This window comes from Corylus avellana, chromosome 9 (genome assembly GCF_965113065.1).
Source record: "Corylus avellana chromosome 9, dhCorAvel1.hap1.2, whole genome shotgun sequence".
Classification (NCBI taxonomy): Eukaryota; Viridiplantae; Streptophyta; class Magnoliopsida; order Fagales; family Betulaceae; genus Corylus; species Corylus avellana.
In genome coordinates, this window is record NC_142498.1 from 2,110,753 (window position 1) to 2,136,493 (window position 25,741).

At 33.7% G+C, this 25,741-nt stretch overlaps 2 long non-coding RNA genes across 8 annotated transcripts; both read right to left on the reverse strand.

The window, feature by feature from the left end:
• Positions 1 to 3,453: 3,453 nt before the first annotated feature.
• LOC132190190 (uncharacterized) lies at positions 3,454 to 7,931 on the reverse strand. Of its 4 annotated transcripts, none has more exons than XR_009441100.2 (8): positions 7,406 to 7,931; positions 5,456 to 5,845; positions 5,103 to 5,353; positions 4,770 to 5,003; positions 4,605 to 4,697; positions 4,417 to 4,503; positions 3,899 to 4,315; positions 3,454 to 3,678 (listed from the first exon to the last, which is right to left on the reverse strand). It is a non-coding gene; the product is annotated as an uncharacterized LOC132190190 (long non-coding RNA). The 4 variants fall into 4 exon arrangements; XR_009441101.2 differs by having other exon boundaries at positions 4,404 to 4,503; XR_009441103.2 differs by having other exon boundaries at positions 4,398 to 4,503.
• Positions 7,932 to 9,837: 1,906 nt separating this feature from the next.
• Positions 9,838 to 23,838, reverse strand: LOC132188997 (uncharacterized). 4 transcript variants are annotated; one of them, XR_009440990.2, is made up of 6 exons: positions 23,230 to 23,838; positions 21,843 to 22,403; positions 21,582 to 21,661; positions 19,800 to 19,877; positions 11,810 to 11,879; positions 9,838 to 10,341 (listed from the first exon to the last, which is right to left on the reverse strand). It is a non-coding gene; the product is annotated as an uncharacterized LOC132188997 (long non-coding RNA). The 4 variants fall into 4 exon arrangements; XR_009440991.2 differs by lacking the exon at positions 23,230 to 23,838 and having other exon boundaries at positions 21,843 to 22,135; positions 22,352 to 23,209; XR_009440992.2 differs by lacking the exon at positions 23,230 to 23,838 and having other exon boundaries at positions 21,843 to 21,913; positions 22,074 to 23,209.
• Between the last annotated feature and the right edge of the window lie 1,903 nt (positions 23,839 to 25,741).

The window sequence follows — 25,741 nt, forward strand, 5'->3', positions numbered from 1 at the left end:
AATTCGTTGTCATTATGGCCATCAATGACCAATCACTTTTCAATGATGTGCAAATTGCTCCAGTTCTCAGGAGTATCATTTCAGCTCTCTTCCTTGCAGTTTTGGAAAGCTCACAAAGTGGGAAGGCCCGCTAATTATAGAGCTCATGCTGTTGCACACTGGGTTGCTGCCCTCAATTTCTTTCTTCCTAGTGACTTCTGTAGTTCCCCTTCCCTTTTCTCTCATTCTAGCTCAAACTAGCAGATTGCCAATCTTGGTTTATCTCCTAATCCTTTGTGAGGGAAAGCATGCGAGGAGCTAGGTGGACTACTTGAAAAAAGTAGAAGAGAATCTGCTAGCTAACAGCAATGGTCAATACTCTATTTTTATCATAAGTAAAGTAATCATCTATCTATCTTGTACGAGAAGTTATCTTTACAAAAGTAAAGATACTCTTTCTTTTGTTTTGTTATATATCACTCATTTATAAAAAAGTAAGCAAATATATAATAAGTCTAAATGCTTTATAGTGAGAGTCATCTCGAGTGTTTTCTATAAATGGTAAAGCTAGAGAGAGTTTATACAAGCAAGTGCCTATAATAAGGCAAACAAGGGCAAGCAAAACTAAAAGATTACATCAAAGAAACCTTAAGGCCCAACTAAAAAAGACTAATAGGAGAATCCTGGACACCCATTAAGGATTTAATGGTTTGAATTAAATCGTGCAAACTTCTTGATATATTTTTAGGTTCAATATATTACTTGGTAACTAAAAATTAGAAGTAACTATTTGCTCCATCCTTATGAAATTAAGTCAGTTTTGCAAAGCATTTAGCGTGTTGATAGAAATATTTATCACCTTTTCAAAAAAAAATTATTGTCCATTGCAGTCCACCTTTACGAAATTAAACTTGAACTAGTAGTGAAGGAAACAAATAGAGTAACGCCACAAATCACCTTGTTTTCTTCTTGTGTCCTTCCAAAAATAATGTAACTCTTAAAATAATCATTGATTTGCCACTTTTAGTAGGATGTAATATGTTTTCTGGATCCATTAGAGTTCTTAACCCAAAAAAAGAGGGGGTGAGATTGTTTGTTAGAGAGAGCAAGAATATTGCTAACCTGTTGGATTGGAATTGAGACACATGTCTTTTGGGTCATGTTATAGGAAACGTATCCCAATTTCAACGGGTTTAGTTTTAACTGAAACTGGACCCAAACCAAACTCATCTTGATATTATGTTACATCTGAGGCTAAAGGTTAATTTTTATGTGGTTTCAAGCATTCTTGTATTAATTACATGCATGGTTGATCAAATTTTGAGATTTTTTTGATGATGTTTTGAATTGTGTTTAATTGTTTGTTTTGAACTGGATGGTTAAATAATACTTTGTTTGATGCTACATATATCAATTTCATAAATTAAATTGGAAAATTTTCGTTTAATTTAGTTTGGAGGAAAATTGTCCTTTCTCATTCTTTCTTATTCATTGAAAAAAAAAAAAAAAAAATCATCACTTCACTAATCTATTTGAATAATATTAACTAAACGAAAACAAAGCAACTGGTCTGCATTTTTTTTTTTTTTTCGTTTTTCAGAAGAACATTGATCGAAGCATTAAAAGTTTGTAATCTCAGAAACCAAAGAGATCGAGCAACCACAAAATGAGATTATATATATATAACTGGAGCTCCAATAACTTAAAAAATCTTGCTTAATTTTCTTTTCAAACACAAAAACAACCAAAATTGTCAAAAAGTACAAAAATTACAAGGGAAGACAATTCTCGTTTGATGGAGGTTTTGAATTTTTTATTTATTTATAAAAATAACATTTTTTTTTTCATCAAAGCTATCAATTTATAGTTCAAAACAAAACACTTTTCAAACGTGAATCTTACCAAAAACAATATCCTCTTGATGGAGAAAACAAAACGTGGATTTTTTATTTTTATTTTTAAGAAAAACACTTTAAAAAATACGGGCTTTGTTAGTTGAATAATAAGTAAATAATTCCACAAAAAAAAAAGTTGTTTTTATTCATTACTCTTGATGGAGAACCTATGACAAAACTAAAGAGTTAATGATTTTTTCTTCGTGCTTCAACTATTTGTGGAATATTCATAGTGAGTCTCCTCACAACAGAAGTGTTTCGTTTTTATTTTTGGAACAAAAAGAAAAATTTAGGATAAAATTTCATAAATTTCTTGCATATAAGAACTTATACCACACCACTCTAGTAAAGATTCTGAATCAATAATCGCTAAAGGGAAGTAGCTAATTAAGATTTCTCATTGGAGACCAAAACATGAATGAATTGAAGGGCTAAACCTAATTCTATGCTAACACTACAAAAATGAGTTTTTTTTACCATTGATTTCTGATGTGTCAATGGTACTGACACGTTAAAAAACCCTTTTTGACGTGTCTCGACGGTTAAAAGTGCAGGTGTAAAAAAATTTAAGTTTTTGACGTGTCAATGTTAATACGTAAAAAATTTCTGACTTGTTAGAAACTAGAACGTAAAAAAAAAAAATTCTGACGTACCAGTTTTACCACGTCAAAATTTATTGACGTAGTGTAAATGCCACGTCAAAAACATGTCAATACATTTTTGACATATCAAAAATCTTTTTTTTTCATTTATACATTTTCTGATTTATTCGGGTTTATAGGTGTTAACCTAATATCCAATATAATACATTCACTCAAATACATTTAATATCCAATACATCCAATCCAATATCTACATTTACATTATTCAATACATTCAATTCAATCCAATATCTACATTTATATCCAATATCCAATACATCCAATTAATCCAATACATCTAATTAATCTCATACATCCAATTAATCCCATACATCAAATATCTCCAATACATCAAGCATCTCCAATACATCCAATTAATCCAACACATCAATATATCCAATATATCCAATATATCAAACATATCCAATACCTCCAATTAATCCAATACATCAAACATATTCAATATATCGAATACATCAAACATCTCCAATACATCCAATTAATCCAATACATCAAACATATCCAATACATCAAATTAATCCAATACATCCGATTAATCAAATACATCAAACATATCCAATATATCCAATACATCAAACATCTCCAATACATCAAACATATCAATACATCCAATTAATCCAATACATCAAACATATCCAATACATCAACCATATCCAATACATCAAACATATCAATACATCTAATTAATTCAATACATCAACCATATCCAATACATCCAATCACATATGAAATTCCAATTCAATTTGCATATACATCCAATACATATTGAATTTCAACACAAATTAATTGAACAAAATTCCAACACATTTACTACGTTCCAACACAATACAAAACAAAACAAATATCTACATTGAAAATATGTTCCAACACTACAAATATCTACATCGAAAATACGTTCCAACACAACACAAAACTAATATACAATCAAACTATATTTGTTCTATCTGTTACAAATATACAATCAAAGACAAATATACAACACATATAAGTTCAAACTAGTCTCAACAAACATATAGTTTGATCTAACTATATACATCAACAAATAGTAACAAAATATATATACAACTTAACAAACAACAATGAGAAACCACGTGCTTAGTCTAAGTCAACATAATCATTTCCCAACACCTTATCTGCATTACCTGCAAATGATTTGTGAACCAATGATAATCAATAAAAAAAAAATCCAAAACACAGATATACAGTGATGCAAATATATGTTAGTTCTAAAATGAACCACGGGAACAATGCGTTGCTAACTGAGACTTTTGTGGAGACATAATTTCAACCGTTAAAGTGATCGATACGGGATATAGTCATGTTAACAGAAGAATAACAAAACCAACACAAATATAACATTACCTCTGTCGGTCACGGATCCAGAGGTCGACGCGAGCATGGCCTCAAGCTGGTAGAAACGGGCCTCAATCATCGCATCTTTTTCTGTCATCTGAGCTTTTTGTTCTTCAATCTATTTGGCCATCTGATCCATCGCAACTCTTTGTTGTGCCTCTTCTTCAAGTTCTCTAATCATATTCGTCATCTGTGAGAACGAGGAGTTCCCAAGGTTCTGCGATCTGCCTGGAACGGTGTATAGTACGAGTGTATGCTGCCCTGCACCGGTAGAACATTCGGACCCACTTGTCAGACCCTGCTAGCGTACTCAAGCTTATTTTCGTGAGCCTGAGCATACGCGACATTTGGTGTCCACCGTACCGTCCTTTCAGTCACGCTTGAGATCAATGCAGGGCCAGTGGGTATCAATTCCTTCATCCTCTCCTGTATGTTAAATAACAAGTTATTATCTCACATAAAGAAGGTTAATCATAAATAATTTATCAAAATATATATCGGTAAGTACTTATACATCTCTCCCTAACCATATCATTTGGATAGTCACCATCCTTCTTTGTGTGTGTCGAGATGTAAATTTGCGCTCGAGTAGCAGAGGTGCCCACAGATAAGGTCTGCATAAAAAAAAAAAGTAGATCAAATATATATATATATATATATATATATATATATATATATATATATATATATATATGCAATAAATAAGACAATATACCTCTTCATGTGTCACCCTAGCAAAGCTCATCGACTCGATACAATGAGATGTGTTGTTTTTTGCTCACAATGCCTTTATATAAGCAGCATACTCCTACACAATTACCATTTTTAATATGTCAGTCCTAACACAATTACAATTAATGAAACTATACTCGTGACCTACCTGATTCTTCGGGTCGCACCATTTATCCAACAACACATCCAAGTCGTAGGCATCGTATTTCCTAACGGCATCTTGACTCATTCTCGCATTCACGGTGTCAGAAGTATTGCCCAACTGAATTTTCATCGCTTCTTTCACTGAGTGTCTTCAACTCTTCAGCTTCACGCCCATATCTCGAAATGCGTCCTTTTTTATCGCATCAAGATTGTACTTAGGCGAGATGTAGAAGTCCGTCTGCACAAGTTAAAAAAATAAGGTGTATAATTCATGCATTAATAGCATTTGACATAATGAAATACACATGTTAAAATATAACAGATAGTTTAATCATACCATCAAGGCGTCCCATATATCCTCCTTCTTACAGGGTGGTACCTCCATCCAGTCATCCCATAATCTAACATAATTCCCTCTCCTTATGATGTTGCAGGTCGTCATTCGGAATTTTAACCCACTAAATCCTACGGGCTGTCACACTCTATTGTACTCGCACACGACCTTTTACCCGCTGGGGACATTTCACGTTTTGTTCGATGGTTTAATGGTCACTACTTAAATATGAGTGCGCCTATCTCAACCGATGCCTAACACATTAATTATTACCGATGTTAATTATTTGGAATTCAATACTAACTACACAACTTATATACGTATTCAATATTGGTATTTGAAGCATATATACTTACTTATTGTCTGGACCTGGCGACTACCCAACACTTGTAGAGCAGGGTCATCAGGCTATGAGTCATGCATGGCACCTGTCCCATCATCCTCGTCCGCCTGTGCCTGTGTCTCGTTGTCCTCTAGTTGCGATAGCTCATTGTAGTTCAAACCTGTGTTCTCGTCGAGGAGGATTACCCGCTCTACATGGCCATGTGAACATATCCCTAACTCGCTCATCGTAGGCAGTGGACTAGGCGTATGATACTCTCCATCCGTGTCATATGGAGACGGCTGAGACTGATACCCCATCTGGTTCTGCCCTTCCACATGCTTTGGAAGTACTGGTTTATACCCCCGGTCGTCTACCTATGAGGACCTCTGTCGTTTACTCTTCCCCTTGGTACTCATATCAACTTGTGAAACACATCACGCACCCAATTAATTATGTATACAATAGATAAAATATGCATCACAATTACCAATCAATGTAGAAAGAAATAACAAAAAACAAGTCAATTAATGTGAACTACATATATAATTTTATTTTTTTGAACCACATACGATTATATTGGATCTAAGTCTGGTCGAATGTAGTCAATGTCATCCTGTGGATCCACTTCATTATTGTTGGTCAATAGGAGCGGCTTACACTCCTATTGTACAGTTCATAACTACGAAATCCACGAATAATCTACACCCGTCTCTGTATTCCCTCGTACCTCTAGACTTTGTCATCCAACTCTTGTCCATAGCTATAGTTACTAGAATCCTAATTGAATAAAATAAATCTAGGTTAGTTAGTTAGTTGTTATTTTTTTTAATGTATTTCTTTAATTACATCGTTTCAATTTTTTGTTTATTTTTAACAAGTAAACACATACATTTAGTTTTAATTATAACATCTACATAATCTAAATTTGCAAAACCTAAACAAAATTAAGATTCAAATTTAAATGCATTTGTTATACATGGAGACCCTAGATAAAATAGATCTAGCTAGCTAGCAAGGTTATTTGTTGTTATTTTTTTATTTTTTATTTTCGTTTTTTTATGACATTTACATAATTTAAATTTGTAAGACCTAAATGAATTTTTTATATATGGGGACCCTAGATAAAATAGATGTAGCTAACTAGGTTATTTGTTGTTGTTTTAGTTTTATTTTTTTTTCGTTTATTATAACATTTATTCATTTGTTATATATGGGGACCGTAGATAAAATAAATCCAGCTAGCTATGTTATTTGTTTTCTTTTGTTTTTGTTTTTTTTTTTGTTTTTTAACATTTACATATTTATTCAAAATTTTCAAAATATAAACAACATGGATATGCAATTGTGAAATGTTGTTGCTTTTTTTTTTTTTCTTGGTTTAAGCAAGTTTTTTGGTTTTTTGTTTGTTTGTTTGTTTGTTCTGATAACGTACATTTGCAAAACCTACATAAAATTTAGGTCTAAATCTAAATGCAAAAACCTGCAAAAAAAGACCTAATTTCAAACAATATACGTACGTAATTTTGCATGGCCTCATGCATGTATGCAAATTAATTAAACAATCTCACCATACAAATTAATTAAACAAATTCACAAATTAATACAAAACATATTTCTCAAACAAATTAATTAATTAGCTAACATGTAAAATTAATTTGCTAATATAACTACATCAATAATATATAATAATATACACTGTAAATTATATATTTATATAATTTATTTAATAACACACTATATATATATATATATATATATATATATATATATATATACACACATTTATTGACATGTCATAAGTAGACACGTCAATAATTGAAAGATAAATTTTTAATTTTTTAATTTATATCATTTTTTTTCTCTTATATAACACATTATAAATACAATATTCTTAAAACTAATTAGAGAATAAATAAATTAATATTCTAGATGTACAGATAATAAAATCCATTTTTTCATGATGGCTCAATAATCCACTCACCGAGAATCGGATCGAGCTTCCAGGCATTTCCACCGTAGGATCAATGAACAATTGAGATAAATGAAGGACTCGCCGAACTAGAGTGGTGCACAACCGGAGGTCAAGTTCGATGGCGACTACGACACCCTCGCACTTCTTTAAGATCATCCTCCCCTCGACTGTGAAGTTCACGACAAAAAACTGATACTCCCTTCCTTATAATTGTTTGCTTGTTGTTTCTTTGTCTTTTCAATACTTTAATATTCTGGCATGTAGTGTATTAATGGTAGTACGATATTAATACACTGCATGCCAGAATAGTAAAGAAATGAAATGTTTGTTTTGGCACTTGGAAATAACAACCAACACATATTTTGTGTTGGTCGAGTTCATATGGAGTTTGCGGGTCTTATGAAATAAATGTATTCTGTATGTCCTATTTTTTAAAAATTAATATGGCCATCATATTAATATTACTAGAATGATTTATAGATAAAATGCACCATATATTTTTTCAACATAATAATATTTTGAATCAGGTATAATTATACATATATATTGTATATCAATTAATTTTTACTACCTAATTTTTTTTTTAATACATATTGTATAATTAATATGATTGAAATTAATTAAAATTAATTATAATTATTGATGTGTGAAATAATGGCACGTCAAAATTTTTCGACATGTTAAAAATAAAACGTCAAAAATTTTTGACGTGCCTTTTCTGCACGTCAATAAATTATTGACGTGGCGTTTACACACGTCAATAATTGTTGACGTTGATAATGGCACGTCAATAATTATTGACGTGGCAGTTAGACACGTCAATAATTTTTGACGTGCCACTATGACACGTCAATAATTACTGACGTGGCATTTAGACACGTCAATAATTATTAACACATTGAAGTTCGCCACGTCAATAAAGATTTTATTGTGTTTATTTAGCCACGTCAAAAATGATTGACGTGGCAAATATGAGTTACAATTCACCACGTCAAAAAAGTCTCTAATTTTTGTAGTGTAAATCCAACTGTCCAAAGACAAACTTTGTAAATTCCTACTCTCAAATCCCCAATTGGAAAATAATTCCTCCTTTGTAACATTAATCTCAAAGCAAATGCAGTCCTAAATCCTAGATTCCCAATGCAAATACTATTCCTACACTGGTGTGGAGCACTAGCGTCCACTCTACCTTCCGTCTACTCCAGCATTAGCGTCCATAATACAAGACCTTTAGTGTCGACTTAGTGGACGCTAAAAGATCATCAATAGCATCCACTTCCGAGTCGACACTAATGATCAACAATTGATCATCAACGTCAGACCATCAGCGTCCAACAATCGACGCTGTTGATCAACAGCGTCCAAATGAGGTCGCCCCGAAAGATCCGATTTCTTGTAGTGCAGTGTTGAACAGCCTTCCCAAGAGACAAATGACAATAAGACAATGCTTTTTTTTTTTTTTTTTTTTCTTCTTTCTTCTTCTTTTTTAAGATGAGTGAGAAATGCATTAAACAAAATTGATATACAAAAGAAGGCCATCCACTAGGCCCCCCAAAAACAAAGACAATTAGGCCTCGTTTGGTTCGCAGAATGTCTAGTCCATTGGAAAAGGATTAACTACTAGTGAGAATAGAAGAGTGTGGAATAGATTAGCTATTCCTATTCCTTTGTTTGGTTGTAACGCTGGAATAGACTAGCTAATCTTATTCCTTCGTTTGGTACAATGCAATATGTTGGTGAATAGAATCATATTGTGATCAAATTTTCTTAAATACCCTTATAATACAAATACAATTTATATTATTAAAGACTTTCATTCTTTTTTTTCTTTTTTTTTTAAACATAAATAACTTTTCTATAATTTCTTTTTCTTTCTTGTTTTTAATTATGTCAGGTATGTGGGCTTTTTTTTTTTTTTTTTGTGCAATTATGTTACAAAATTATTTATATATGAAAAATATAGTTGGAGAATGTACAGAGAATCAAAAGAAATCAAAAAACAAATTATATATTTGTATTTTATAAAAATCTTGCAGATTCTGTTTCTCCGTCAAAGAAAAAAAAAACTGAGAAAAAATAGATACAGAGAAACAGAATTAAAAAAAATAAAAAAGTACATAAATAAAAAAAAAAAAGCAGAGAAACGGAAAGAAAAAAATTAGAGAGAATCAAAAGAAATCAAAAAACATAATTAAAAAAAAAAAAAAAAAAAAAAAAAAAAAAAAAAAACTTAGAAACCGTAGAGAAGGGAGACGGCATAGAGAAAAAAAAAAAAAATTTCATTCGCACTTGCAGAAAAACTGTACTAGAAGAATCAGAGAGAAAATAGAGAGATAGAAAAAGAGAGAGAACGAAATATAGAGACGGAGAATATATATATATATATATATATATATATATATATATAGAGAGAGAGAGAGAGAGAGAGAGAGAGATAGAAGAATCAGAGAGAGAACGAAAATTAATCCCACAAGTAGGGTTTTTTGTGACAATTTACACAATTAATTTAATCCCACAAGAAGCTAAGTCACTCATTTTTTAGTGGCTTAGCTAACCCTGTGTGTATGGGATTAGTAGTCTCATGAGAATAGATTATTCTCAGGAATAGAGTGTTACCAAACAAAGGACTAGCTATACCTAGTGTTAGCTAGTCCAATCCAAGGGTCTATTTCGCAAACCAAACAGGACCTTAATTTTATTAACAAGGGGAAGGGAGGGTTGTTAAGGTTGTTTCTCTAGGGTATAATCTAGAGCTCTAATTATCTCCTTGGGGCTTAGGGAACCCTAATGCTTGTTTTGAGAAAAAAATTAACTTATCCACAAAATAAAATAAAAAAGATAAAAAGACTCTACTTTCCCTCTTCGGCTGTGCATGCACAATAAGCTAGCAATCACCACCAAAGTATCCAACGCCAGCAAGCACAAACCTGATCATATCCCACATCCTGTAATTAAACAATTGAGAAAGGAGTTAATTAATTCATCAATTATATGCAGACAATGATCATCAGACTCACGCACACGCACACGCACCAACTAGAATGGGGCAAATTAATGTCTTTATCGAGCAGCACAACAAGTGCATATATATGCCCCAACCATGGATTGAAAAGGCCATGCTTTCATTAAAATATTTAAGGTGCGCCACCTTGTTTAATTGGAGGACTATTTTCTATGCAGTCCTTGCAGCAATTATATAACAATTTCCTAATTTTTGTCTACATCCATTTCACTTCCTACTTCCCACTTCCTTGCTTTACATAATTATCTAAACCCCCAATCCTGCAAGCTTACACCATCTACTCTAATTAATTACCAGCAGACTCGACACTTCCTCAAACAAATCTACATGTGGACACGTGCATGCATGCGCACACGTACGCACACAACGAGGCAGAAACAGCAATTTATCATCTAAAAAAACGGGAACATGTATGGATCATAAAATTTAGGAGATCGTGTGGTTGTGAAACAATCTAATCATCCAAAGGATGCATTCTCATTTTATAATTGCCTTTACAGTTAGGAGGCATGCACTTCTAGCTTTTGTATTAGGAATTCCTATTGGTCAATCCAATCTAATACGACAATATTCACCACCATAAGAGATATTACTTTCCTCCATCAATCACAAAACTCACCAATATTGCTGAGTCTTCAAAGAATCATTGATTAGTAAGCTATGAAGTCATTCAAGTCTTTCGGTGGAAGAGCTAAAGAATATCTTGGTCAAATCACTTTATACATAGACATTGGCATATAATAATATCTCACAATTTTTTTAACTTTTCTGATTTCGTAGATTTTTGTTCCTTTTCTTGTTAAAGGAGTTTTCTCTTGCATACTTCTTATCTATTAGGGTTGTGCCCCTCGGTGTTTCTATTGAAATTCATTACTAATTAAAAAAATAAAAAATAAAAAAATCCTAGGAGATCGATCAGCTCTATATATTGGCAGGCCTATATGCATTTTAGAAGTATGAATGAATTAGAAAAGTGACCAGTTTCCTAAAAATCTTGATTTCATATCTTTCCAAACAGGTGGACTCCTCCCATACCTAATTTTCCTGTCTTTGTCTTTCCATTTCAACCTATTACCTACCCTCTTATCCAGCTACATAAACCCATCATTCTAATAAGGAATGCCCAAAATCATTGATTTTCCCCGAGTCTCGGTTGCTCCGAGTTCCTCCATAATCATTTTTTCATATTGATGTAGATCTTACACAACACCTAGAATGATGCATTGGAAAGGGTTGAAAACGCTTCTTAAAAAGAAAACATCTGGACAAGGTTTACGATGAGATGGTTAATTAGCTGGCAATGAGGTGATATGTGTGTGATTGATTATTCTATAAAGTTTGATGAGCTAATGATAAAATTTGAAAGAGCAAAAGTGAAAATGAATATTTACCAATTCAAGAGTGGACACTGAGATGTGCAAGTGGATGAATTCCAGGATACTGTTGAAACAGCTATCATGCCTGAAAAATTCATAAGATTTCTAAATAGAGATCTGAACTTTCAAAACAGCAAGACAACAAGTGAGAATAACAAGTAAGAAAGGCAGAATAGCTAGAACAAGCAGTGAACAAGTTGAGAAGCCTAATTAAATAACAAGCAGCAAAGAGCCTTAATAATAACCACAATTGTCCAAACAAGTTGAGAAGGAAAGCCTAAACAGCAAGTTGAAAAGCCAAAGCAATAACCGACTGCGGTGCAAGCTTAAAGGACAAGCTGTAGAAGCAAAACAGCTTCCTGAGAAGTTTAAGAGTTGAATTGCCTCAAATCATCCAATTCCTTCAGAAAGAGCTAAGGAGAAGCTAAGTGTGCGGTTATAGGCAAGTCAACAATTTGAGAGCTAATCAGCCCATGGCTGAGAACTTCTCCAAGACTGCTCATCCATGTGTGCTTAAAACACCACAACCAATTCTTCAAAATGGATTGGAAAAGTCACAAGAAACAGTCCAACATAAGGCTTGCATTGAAGCCAAGGAGAGGGACAACTTTGTCCAAGCAAGTGGCTCCTAAAATTGAATTTGTCATTTCTAACAAATTCAATGGACCTATTGGGGATAAGATCTTCACTGCTGCCACCAACTATGAAGAGAAGAGATTTCAAGTTCAAGTTTTTTATACCATGCTAAACTTTCAGTTTCAGACATTGGGATCCCTAATATTTCACCAATTTTGAAGTACTCAAGGCAAAGTTTTTCGCACATGAAAATGAAAAATTTTTTTGGTGATTTTTTTTTTTATGGAAAACTAACTTTTTTTTGTTGAAAATTTTCTCTTTATCTTTAACCCCACTATATATACTACTAAAAAGCCGGCAATTAAAGGGCATTTAGCTATCACTTCCTCAGTCTCCATCACCAATACGCCCAACATGCACCTATTAACCACTTAAAAAACACAACCCCCGGCCGCTAAACCCCGAACCCACCATCAATTGTAACCCAACCACCAAATCCACTTCCCTACACTGTCACCAATGAAGTCCCAAAACCCCCAAGAATACCAACAGAAAAGCCAATCAACCAACCATTGTCCATCATCAAATCTCCCATGCACAACCAAACACCATGATATCCTAGTTGGTAAGTAACGCCACCCTCAACACATCTTGGCCTAAGTCCTTAGCGACCAAATTTTCAACGATGACTCTCGGGTCGTCACTGATAGTTGTCACTAATATTATAAAAATATTTCCTCTTAGAGCCTTACTTTGGAAGGACTCGAACCTTAAAAACTCTTGTGCAAATTAAAAGTGCCCTTGGGGATAAAAACGGTGGCCACTTGGAATTGAGCAGCCATGCTTAAACACCTTTCACATATTTGTATGAACAAAGACTTAAACAATTCCAAATATGAATGAGAGAAAAAGAGAGATTAAGAAGGGAAATCAGAGAGCTAATATAAGCAATCAAATTAACAAGAACACCCAAAAAACTGAATCCCTAAGCGAAAGTTGTTTCATTTGATTCTCTAGAAAAAGTTGTTATAATTTCAGAAAACTCTTAAATAAGACAAGATGTTGCTGCCCTAGCTAAGACGCTATCATAACCACAAATTCAAATCTAATATAACGGTTTTAAACCAGTCCTACAGTGGTCACATGCCTAATTTAAAAGTCAAATGACTTATTACATGAAAACTAAAAGAACATAAGAGAATACTTCTGTTCAAGGCACAAAACAACAACTAAAATCAACCAAGATTGATCACACTCAAATTTATGGATGTCTAGGCTTCCTTTTAGTGTTAGGTATGGGTTTTGCATACGTATGAGTTCTAATATTGATATTTAGTCATGTTATTGTGAGAACCATAACAGAAACCTACAAAAGTATGAATAACAGCATTAAAGTTTGATGTTCGAGTTTCCTATGCATCCTGCCAGCACTAATAACACTTTGGATATGATTTCTTACCTTAGCTAGACAACATAGATATGGTTTAAACAGCATGATTACATAATTTCCTGAATATTAATTGACACTATCATAACATGTTGTATGACTAGTTGAGTGTTGAATTGTACCATAGAGGTGAAATAGCAAAATTAGGTTGCTGCATAAAATTTTGCAGCACTACAATCACCACGAAGGTGGTTGTAAGGCCTTTTCCAAAAAGATGTTTTACAAAAAGTGGCTATATAGAATAAACATTCTTTCAGTTGTCTTTCCAATGGTCCAAACCACACGATCATTAATGGAGACATGTAGAGCTTATAACGGAGTAACCTCCACTAACAAGTTGCCGGAATTACGTACATCACACATACAAACATATTAGTTGAACTTAATTGAGGCCTTAAAGCCTATCTTTGTTACTTGAGACTGAACCTGTTTAGGGGACCTTAAGGTGGCTTAAAACCATATTAAGACTACATGTAAGTGGTGTTGAGATCTACATATTCCATGATCCATGAATAGTAAATTGAACATACATGCATGGTGTGATCATTAAAGAAAAGAATCGAACTTGAAATGCAAAAATAAATGTCTTAAGCGAAGAAATAAGATATGCCACTAAGTGTGGAAGAAATATTTAGAAGAATCAAACAATAGAAAAGAATAAATTTTAGGAAAGCGTTAACAAATTAACAATAATTGTCCATAAATGTTTGCTTAGGTTCCTAAGTGAAGTGTGTTAAATTCTTGAAACTAAGGAGCAAAGTAAGTAGATACAATCGTACATTTGCTTTCTTCTAAATGTTACCACAATCTTTTTCCTTAAAAAAAATTTCAAGGTATATGATAAAATGTTAGCCTTGATTTGGTAGACCTTTTTATGCATCCAAAACTACATGTTTGAAAAAGGGTTTAAATGTAAGTGATATTATGCGCATGCTTCCGCTATGTAATGCATGGATTTGTTATGATACTTTATGAGAACTAAATGAAAGGAAAGAAAAAGAAAAACCGTGGTATGAAATGATGTGCGACGGTACTGGAACTAATGGGCAGGAACAACCATCTTGTATGGTTCGCTAGGAATGGTTACTTGAATGCACTATTATTTACCGAGTGATGTCCATATCCTAGACGCAACTCCACCTATGGCCACTAGAGCAGAGCTAGGATCCTTGCGATTGCCAACCTTTACACAAAAGGTGTAATTGTGTATCAGCCACTCAAGAGATCAAAGGAAAAAGAAGATTTATGAAACGTGTGAATGTGGACTTGTATTTTTTTCAATTGTTTTTGAAATGAAGAACATTAGTAGGTTTAATTTGTTACAGCACACTTTCTATGTTATGACTAAGCGTTTAAAGGTTATGTTTTAACGGGATGAGTTGTAATAACAAGTAATAGGGTGAATTTTGTTTCAATTTGTTATGGGGCGTTTGGTTTACTGTGCTTTTAAGTTTATGGAATTCTTATATCCTTATGTCCTTATGTTTATGATTCAAGCGATGTGTAATATCATCTTCCTATGAGAAGGGGGTATTATATCTGTCATTGGCATGTTATGATTCAGGATTTCTTGCGTGGTTGATGTTCTTACCTATGGTTTGCCCCTAATGGTTTTCCATTTATTTGAGGTTTTAATTAAATTATTTCTTAATTACCCAAAAAAACTCTCCAATTTCACATCTTACCTTCCTACAATTCCTTAACAACCTCAAAGGCTTTTTGCGTAGGCCCTCATGGTTTTACTATGGCCTTCTTCCAAGTATGTTGGAATGTGATTAAAGACGGAGTCATAAGGGTTTTCCATGATTTTCATGCTAGAGGTAAGTTTGAAAAAATTAAAAATTAAAAAAAAAAAAATCCTTAATGCTACTTTTCTTACTCTCATTTAGAAAAGGCATGGTCTTTTTAGCAATTCCGGTTTCTTTTTTATTTCTTCAGCAATTCTCGTGGTTTGAGACTAGAAGATCATCTATCTCCACAACTCTGTCATTGTTATGGAGGCTCTTAGTAAAATGATTTCTACTAGTGTTGATGGGGGCTTTCTCAGGCTTTTCTATGGGGTCTAGGGACTCTAATGTGCTTCATATATCCCATCTTCTATTTGCAGATGACACTTTGATTTTCTACAAGACTAACCCATATCATACCTATTGTTTGCGTGCCTTATTCCTATGCATTGAAGTTGTATCCAGTTTGAAAGTTAAACTAACCAAATCAGAGTTGGTCCCATGAGTAATGTCCACAATGTTGATGGGTTGGCCTTTGGGGTGTCTTATTTGCCTTTGAAGTATCTTGGCTTTCTTTTGAGAGCTTCTTTTAAGGCCTAGTCGATATGCGATGGTGTTGTCAATTTACCTACATATTTTATGTCTCTCTTTCCCCTTCTCAGTTCATGTTGGTGTTGTCAATCACATAGAAAAGCTATAATGAGATTTCTTGTGGAGTGGACAAGGGGATGAGTTCAAATTTCACTTGGTTTGTTGGTCCAAGATTTGTTCCTCACTTTCTGAGGGAGGGCTAGGGGGTTTAAAACTTGTTTTTGTTCAACTATGCTCTTTTGGGGAAATGGCTTTGACACTTTGTGCATAAGAGAGAGAATTTATGGAGAACTTTAGTGGCCACTAAGTATTGGTTGTTTGGTGGGGGGGTGTGGTTGTCTAAATGAGATTCATGGGTCGTATGAAATGGGGTTATGGAAATTTATCATGAGGAGCCAAAGAGAGTTTTTTGGTCATACTAGGTGTGAGGTGAGTAATGGTTTCAAGATTAAATTCTAGCTTGACATGTGATCTAGGCAGGCACTAAAAAAAATCTTTTCCGATTTTGTATAGCATTGCTTGAGCAAAAGATGCTTGAATAACTGATTGCTTGGAGTTATCTAGTGGATCTCATCAGTGGAATATAAGCTTTACTAAAGCCGCTCATGATTGAGAAGTGAATGTCTTTTTTTTTTTTTTTTTTTTTTTTTTTTTTTTTTTTTAATTTGTTGTATTCTCTTAGATTAAGAGAGGGAGGTGAAGACAAGTTAGTTTGAACTACTTTCAAGAGAGGGATGTTTGATGTAAGATCTTTCTATAACATCCTTGTACCTCATGAGATTGCCCATTTCCCTCAAAAGAGTTTTGGCTGCATAAAGTTCCCTGAGTGGCCTTTTTTTGATTGGATACCGCCCTAGGGAGACAATATCATTGTGGTTGACTAGTGTTGTATATGTATATGCAAGAGTGGGGAGACTATAGATCAACTTCTTCTACATTATGAGACCACAAGTGCTTTGTGGTGTGCTATCTTCATTTGTATTGGGTTAACTTGGGTTATGCTAAGAAGAGTTGTTGACCTATATGCTTTTGGAGAGAGTTGGGAGGTAGTCCTCAATGTGTACATGTGTGGAAGTTGGTTTTGACATGCCTTTTGTGGTATTTTTGGAGGGAAAGAAATTATAGATGTTTTGAAAAATCGCAAGACGACGAGGACAATGGTGAATCTAAAGTCTTTCTTCTTCTTTTACCTCTCGATAACTGCATTAAATTTTTATATGCATAGTTTTTATAATTTTCTCAACTTCTTTTCTCTTTCTAGTGAAGTATTTCTCTTATATACTTTATGTGTACTTGGGTTACGCCTTCTGCGCTTTTAAAGATATTTCATTTATATATATATATATATAGCCCATCATTATCATCAGACCATCATGGTCCACTGGTCCTTTTACTTCCTCAAGGAAGAAAGCTCCAGGCGATTTGGAGTTCTCTAGCTAGTAGTACTGCACCATGAGAGAGAGACAGAGACAGAGAGAGAAGAGATGAGAACTTTTTTGTATGAATAAGAAAGCATTAAACATCAACCAAAACTGATATATATATACACACACGACAAAAAGTGTCTTCTATATGCTGGCCAGTTACAATGCACTTAATGTGCACTGTTCATGTTTCATGTTTTCTCGTATTTAGAAACAAGAATACAAGAACATCTTTCAAAAATAATTTTTCAAAAACAAGGGGCCAAGCGTATTAATTTCATGTAAAGAACAGCTTTTTCTGTTCAAGACCAGATATTTTTTTTAAATGGTTAGTCACCAAACATGCCCGGAGACTAGTCCTCATGTCATGGTGCCAGTTATATTAGATAGGCCAGAAATATATCAAAGAATTTTCTGTTCTCTTGTTACACACACACACACACACACACACACATATATCTATTGGCTGACAATACAAACATATATCTACATATAGTCATGATCTATTGGCTTTGGCTTTGACAATTATCATCTTAATTATATTTTGTGACACCAAAAGCATGCAACTAACATCAAAACCACATCCCAATTTCCCAGGCAAGATCGACTTCATCGGTTTAAAGAGAACAAAAACAGCATAATTAAGAGAGTTCCTTCATGAAGACGGGTATTAACAGGGATCCCCATTCAACAAGGATTCTACATTATAGTTGCTAAAACCGTCGAGAAAAATATTTGTGGTCTAAACCCCACTCAAGAAGGGCCTGCTTAGGCTGCTTCTAAACTCCCCACCCTACTCAAGAAGAAAAAGGAAATAAAAAAATATCCACAGAGAAATCAATAAAAAAAGTAAGGGGAAAAGGGAAAGGGGAAAGCTTAGTATGGGCTGTTAATTGATCAGTAACATACCAGTGGCTCAATATCCTTGTGGTAGGCAACATATAGCTTAGGAAATATCAAAGAAATTAGTAACAATTTCTTGACAAAATTATAAACATCATTAATCTATTAACCTCTCGACTTATCCACACCTAATCTCCCCATATAGATCTGATGAGTAATGAGAAGAAACTATACTTTTATCACATCACTATCTCACCCAGCTAATGTTATAGTGTTAATCAGCCTGTGAACCTTTTTTTTTTTTTAGCAAGGGCTGATTGGTTGTCACATCAGCATGTGTGATAGCGGTGAGATAAAAATGTGATTTCTATCATTACTCATTTCACATAATAATGACTAATTGACAATGTCACGTTAACATGATGGTTTCTACCATTACTCGTTTCACAAAGCACCTACTCGCCATAACCAAAGGTCAGTAGCAAACCAGCCAAATATCCTGCCTAATGAATCAAATGGTCACAACTCATTCACATAGGCAGTGAAAAAGGGATATTGTCCAAAAAAATTACGATGGGTAATTCAATAAATCATAAAATCAGAGAGAATAAAAAGGAATTCCACCAAACTCAGCAATCCAATCAAAAGAACTCATAAAATATATGGTAATATTTTCATGAACCTACTTTATGGTGCAAAGAATATACAGCACTGAACTTATTATATTTTTTTTTTTTTTTTTTTGATAAGCATCACTGAACTTATTATATTAATCAAACAACTACTATATATGAGAAAGTTACTTTATTTAAAGTCTTATAACTAGGAGCTTTTAATTGGGTGCATCTCAAAACAAAATCCCCCTTCCCCTTTTCAAGAAATAAAATAATTTTTACTCCCCAACTCCATTCAAGCTTGGGAATAACAACGTCTCCAAAACCTGAATCCCTGTTTTTACTAATCATGTTTTCTTTGGGAGGAACAAATAATGAATTAATTAACCCTAATCATATATTAATCTTGCTTCCCTTGGGATTTTCTACAGCAGAAAAATGTTATCCCTCTGTTTTAAGATGTATTTTCTTATATTAAAAAATGTTTAGGCTTTTAGGAAAAAAAAAAAGAAAAAAAAAAGCTCTTTTATCTTTTTTTTATACTGGGCATGAAGATCATATGTAGAAGGTACAAAAATGTAGGTATTTAGGGTTTAATAAAGCTTGCAAATAGACATCTATGGAAAGAAATTAAAGGTAGTGCCATAGCTTAGGCTTGGGGCTAATCCATCACCTGTATATGTTGGGTTTAAGCATTCTGATTTCATAATAGTAACCATGTCCATTGAAGATGATTGACAAGAATAAAAAAGGTTGAAAGGGAAATTCAAGCACAAGGCATACCTTAAAAGAAGCTGGCTGCATTCCACAAGAAAATTTTCATTTTCGCCAAGGAAGCCACATTTCACCAAGCAACATATACTGATATATATGTAACAAACCATAAGAAAAAGTCGCCCCATTGCAGGGTTTAGAAAGAAATCATGAACAACAAAGAACAAAGAACTATAAGAATAATATCCAGGAATTTTGTAGAAACATGAAACTAAGTCAATACATGAGCTTTTCACAAAGCAATTCTTGAATATTTCCACTAATCCCAGCAATCACAAACGATGTTACTGCTGTATCGATTGAATTTTTTGTATTCTGGGATCTAGAAAACACAAAAGCAAAGAGCAACCAAACATAAAAAGCAATCTTTCAAATTTATCCTATCATGGAGCAAAGAAACAGCACCTTGTGATAAACCTCAATCTCTAAAAAGCCAATGCATAAATTTTAGCTTTATAAACATAAAAGCATGCACATTGTTATCATGGAGCAAGAATAGTTTTGGGTCTTCTGGTTCAAAAATTAATGATGAATAATATTGCATTAGTTTCAAATAAAAAAAAGAAAACAATGGAATAATTGAATACAAAGATGTGTTCAATCTTAAATATGCTAAGCTACAGGCTAAAATATGTTAAAGATATTTCTTTTCTCCTTATTTAAATTTTTTGTACAATACATCACATGATATAGAAAAAAATGAATTTTTGTTAGCTTTCTTTTTATTTTGGAGGTTGGGGACCCGGTGGGTGGGTTATTAGAGGCTAAAGAGAAGTATTATTGATTACACTTTGAAAGGAAAATGCTAAATTAATGGGATGAAAACAAAATTGACTTAATTACTTAAGTCTCCAAATTCATCTTCTACTTAAATAGTTGACTCATATATATATCAAACTAATAAATCAGAATTCATATTGGCAACTTCGATCGCCATATACAAAAGATAGTGTTGATAGATAGTAGAAGTTTGTTTATATAACTCAATATGGGAATTATAAATCGACCAGTGAGTTTTATCAATTGTTCATGACACAAGCAATCTTCTTTAATCTGTGTTTGTCAAATTTCCACCCTAAAGCAAACACAACCTCCTGAGATATGCCATCTCACTAATCTTAATCCTGAAACCCAGCAATTTGGAAGCAACTCTTCATCTCAAAAGACAAGGAACATGCCCAAATATGCAACCACAGTTCTTAAAGCCCCCCAACTTGTCTAATGCATTTTCTTGAAGGCATTCAAGATTGATTTTCCTTGTTCCCCCCCCAAACAAAAAGGTTCTTTCCTTTTCTTTCTTTTTTCTGGATGATTAAGGTACTTTCATTATCCTCTAGGGCTTGCTTTTTATATTTCATGATTCTCTAACTCCTATCTTATATAAATATTTATTAAAGATTCACACATTCATTAACCTGTAATATTCAATATTTATCCACCAACTAGTCTTCCATTTTGAGAACCATCCACCAACTACTATTCCAACTCCTTTTTCATACAACAACTGATTTTCAATGTGTTGCCTCTGAACTAATAAAAGTAATTAAAAAAAATGAATAGGAAAACAATTATGTCCACACATTGTCTACACTAAAGCATTAACCAAATCAAATGGAACCAGCTGAAATTCTTGACAAAATGCTACAAAATTCAATCATGCAATAGTCAATTCAGTATATTCACTACTTAGATAAGACATCAACATCATCCAAAATGACTAGTTTTTATTAGCTTGTTTAAATTAAATTCTAGCTAGATAACCCCCAAAAGCAAAACATTTAAATGACAAACCTGAAAGTAATGCCAAGGAAGATTCTTCTTTTAATCAATTGATTATCATCAGCAGCTTATATATGCATCGATCAGGATCACTTTAACATCAAGAGAACAATCCTAGTTAATTAAAATTCCTTGGAACATATACAAAATATCAGTATACACATATATATATATATATATATATATGATGTCACAGAATATGTAGCAACAACTAACATCTACTTTTAATTAAACAGGAAATATTATTCTGAAGCAGATTAAATTAATTAGTACCTTGCCCAACATAGGATTAGTGGAACATTCCATTTTGGCAACCCAAAACATCTGGCAGGAACATTAAACCTCTGAAATTAAATCATCATGCGAACATATAATAACATAATTAGTTGTAAGTCGGCATAAAATAATAGTATAACCCCAAACATAAAAATATTGCTGATTACGATAAAGACAGCAAATAGATGCCAATATTATTTCAAAGCTACGGAAAGAGTCAGCTCAAACTTATCCAGTTGCAGCTCAGACACACGCAACAAAAGTATATCAGTCCATGACTCGTGTAACTCCTGTAATTCATAAACAATCACCCTATTGAAAAAGAAAAAGGAAAAAAGAACTTGTTTTGCAACATATATTAATAGATCAATCCGCACATCAAACAAAAATTAATTAGGGTGCTCAAAGTTTCTGATACAAGATTTCTTATGAACTTAGAATTATAAAGTGAAAATAAAATGAAGAAATGAAGGTAAAAGTTTTATTGGAAGCACGATGCCCAAAACCTGGTTGACAAGTTTCTTGATATCTGAGTTGACGGATTCTCATCACCGTAACCTAATAACACAAAGAATTTGTAAATACGTGGCATCAAATCAAGATGAAAAATGCTCAGAAAGTATATGATGAAAAGAAATATATAATAGTTAAATTAGATTTTAGTTTTCTGTGAAGATCCATTAATAGTACTATATATAGCGCAGGTAGATTTAGAGTAGATTCAGACCTCGCTAGAAAACCCTTTTGCAGTCGTACAAAAAACACAAATAGGGTTTCAAACACACACGAAAAATAATAATGTATCAGAAAGGAGATAAGGAGGAAGCAGATTCAGGTGAAAACAAAGTCAGATCAGAACCAATTATCGAGTGAAAAACGCATGCGCAGGAATATTATAAAAACGAAATGGAGAAACAAAGAAGAAGAAAGGAGGGTTGGTGAGGACCATACTAGCTATATACTCCTACATAACGGGAATGGTCCCATGATATATATATATAAACAAGATTTTCCGCTTAATCCGCACAGTAATCGGGCGCAGCTTCTCATCAAAAGTCACGCTTTCAAACAATCTCACCACTATAACATATACATATATTTGTCAAAAATTTAAACAATAGGCTACTCTATAATGATCTTGTTGATCAGCAGCTGTTGAAGATGAAGGAAGGAGAGAGAGAGAGAGAGGATCTGGAACAATGGCAGGCCTCCTCCGGCAATGGAATCTGACAGAAAGAGAAGTGAGCACGCAAAAGCAATAGCACAGACTTATACCATATGCCTCTGTGTGCTCACTCTCTTCTGTCAATTTCTATGTACCAGGGAAACAAGCTAGCTAGCACAAAATTATTAAAAAAAAAAAAAAAGGAATAATAAAGACAACCTTATAATTCCCAGATGCGGAAACCCAAGGATTAACCGAACAAACTCAAACAAGGAAAATAAAAAGAAGAATATATCAGATCTGAGAACGGACAGACACCCATTTATGGAAACCAACCGAAAGTCGCTACAAATCTATGATCCCACTTCTCTTTTCGTGTAAAACTGGTAAACTTTCAATGAGGATTTAGGGTTTTTTTTCAGACCAAGAAAAAAAGCCACAAACCCAAGAAACAAAAAACAAAACCAAGAAAAAAAAAAACACAAACAAACAAACCAAACAAACCAACCCCTCTCTCTCTCTCTCTCTCTCTGTCTCTCTCTCTCTGTCTCTCATCATTCACTATATCGCCTCCCTTGTATTCTCTGCTCCACTCTCATGCATAACGTACAGGTGTCGGAGACACGCCGCCCGAGCCTGACTTCTCTCAGAACAAATCAAACAGTGCCGACGGCCACCCATTAAATTGCACCAAAAACGGCCAAATAAGGAAAGGAACGAAGTGACCCATCAAAAAAAATAAGGAAAGTAGTAGAAAGAAAACAACACAGAGAGAGAGAGAGAGAGAGAGAGAGAGAGAGATGGGGGGTGGGAGCTTTAATGGATGGATAGAAAGAAGGAGTCCTCCTTTCTCTTGACTCTTTAAAGCCTCTAATGAACTGTTCTCATCATGATTCGGTACGTGTGTAATCTGTACGTACGTGCGTGTGTTTGTGTGTGTTTGTGTGTGGTTTGTTGGTGTTTTTGGGGAAGACAAAAGAGTACACAAAAAGCTTTTTCGAGGAAAAAAAAAAAAAAAAAAAAGAAGAAGATATACGGATGTGATTGGTTGGCTCAGATATTTTTCCCAGGGAGGAGAAGGGGTACGTGTTGATAATCATGGGTCGGTGACCGGTGATGGAGTCACCGTCGTTGATTTGACTCAGGTGACAGACCATTCCCTGCCCTCAGATCACACTCATGACGGGGTCAGCCCATTGTGTCCTTTATGGCGGACTGCTCGGAAATTGGGCTGATGGGACTGCGTCACCAGGGGGGGACAGACTCGGATGTGCGGATTAATTAACTTAATCATTCTAACGTACCCTGACGTGGCATGCTCTGACTCCTAACCCCGTACCAGGGTCAAAACCGAAACTTCACCACCCTACCAAATCCGGATACAACTTTCACATTTTAATAATTTTCCTTAATTACAATTATAATTACACATTATCATTTCTATTTACTTAATTAGGACCCCATTGTGAACAGTTTTGGTTGTCACTTCTCTTATTTTGTTGGGTGTCAATCATCATGGCCCCTCCACACTAATCAATTTGTTTATTTTTTTTAAGAGTACCTTCTGGACCATCATTTTGTAGCAAAATTATATGTGTTTGTTTTTATTTTTAATAAAAATCAGAAAAGATGTTTTGTTTGAGAGTGAAAAATGTCCGTCAAACACATATTTTAAATGTCAAATCATAATTATTTAAAAATTTTATTTTTATTATCTATGTTTTAAATAATATTAAAAATTACATTTTTATCTCACTCCATTAAAAAATATTAGCAAAGATGAAATAATAATTTAGTAAAAATATAATTTATAAAATTTCTCTTTTCTAAAATTGCACGTTTTAAAATCACTGACCCAAAAAATAGAGAACAGCATATATAATTGATGGATCAAATTTGTCACAGACCCACGTTAATGCTTCCATTTTATTCTTTATTGTTTTTGTTGCAACCCATAATGATGATTGATGGACATGGTGTCGATGGCAGTAAACAAACATCTCTCATTCAACTCCCATTTTATGCCATCCAACTAACCAAAGCCAACCAATAGGAATTACAAAGAACATCTATCAAATCACATATTCCATTCCTCACTCACTAAATATGGTTCCTTAATCCACCATGCAAATTCTAACCAAATCCCATTCTTAGTGAAGCGTGTTAGTACCAATCAACCCTGAAATCAGTATAGGTTGTGCGGCCCCAAAGACCTCCAATCGCCTCTCCTCCATCAATGTTGCTCATGTCCTGAGTGATTGTTTTTTTCTTTTTTCTTGTAGTTTTTATGTATTTTTTTGTTGTGTTTTGCTATATTTAGTGTTTGATGTGGGTTATTGTTTCCCTGCTATGCATGGTTTGATGTTGTGGAGGAAACTTTTGTTGCTGGTGTTTGTCCTTCAACATCTTTCACCTGGTTTTTTGCAGTACATTTCCTGCAACAATCTCTTAACGGTGGTTGTTGCCTTCACTGCTTAGAACTCTTTACCAAGTCCTTTTGACACTTGTCACCGCCTTGTGTGGCCCTCGGAAAGGCACGGCTTGTTTATGATTATTGTGAAATCATGAATGAAATAATTGTCTATTGTCTGTTATTGTTATTGTCTCTGTATTGCGTTTTCTATTTGGGCCTTGTTGTTGGGGTGTTCACCTTTTTATCGTTGTACGATCTATTGTAACCCACTTTCTCTTATTTGAATAAATTTTTTTAAAAAAAAAAATCAGTATGGAT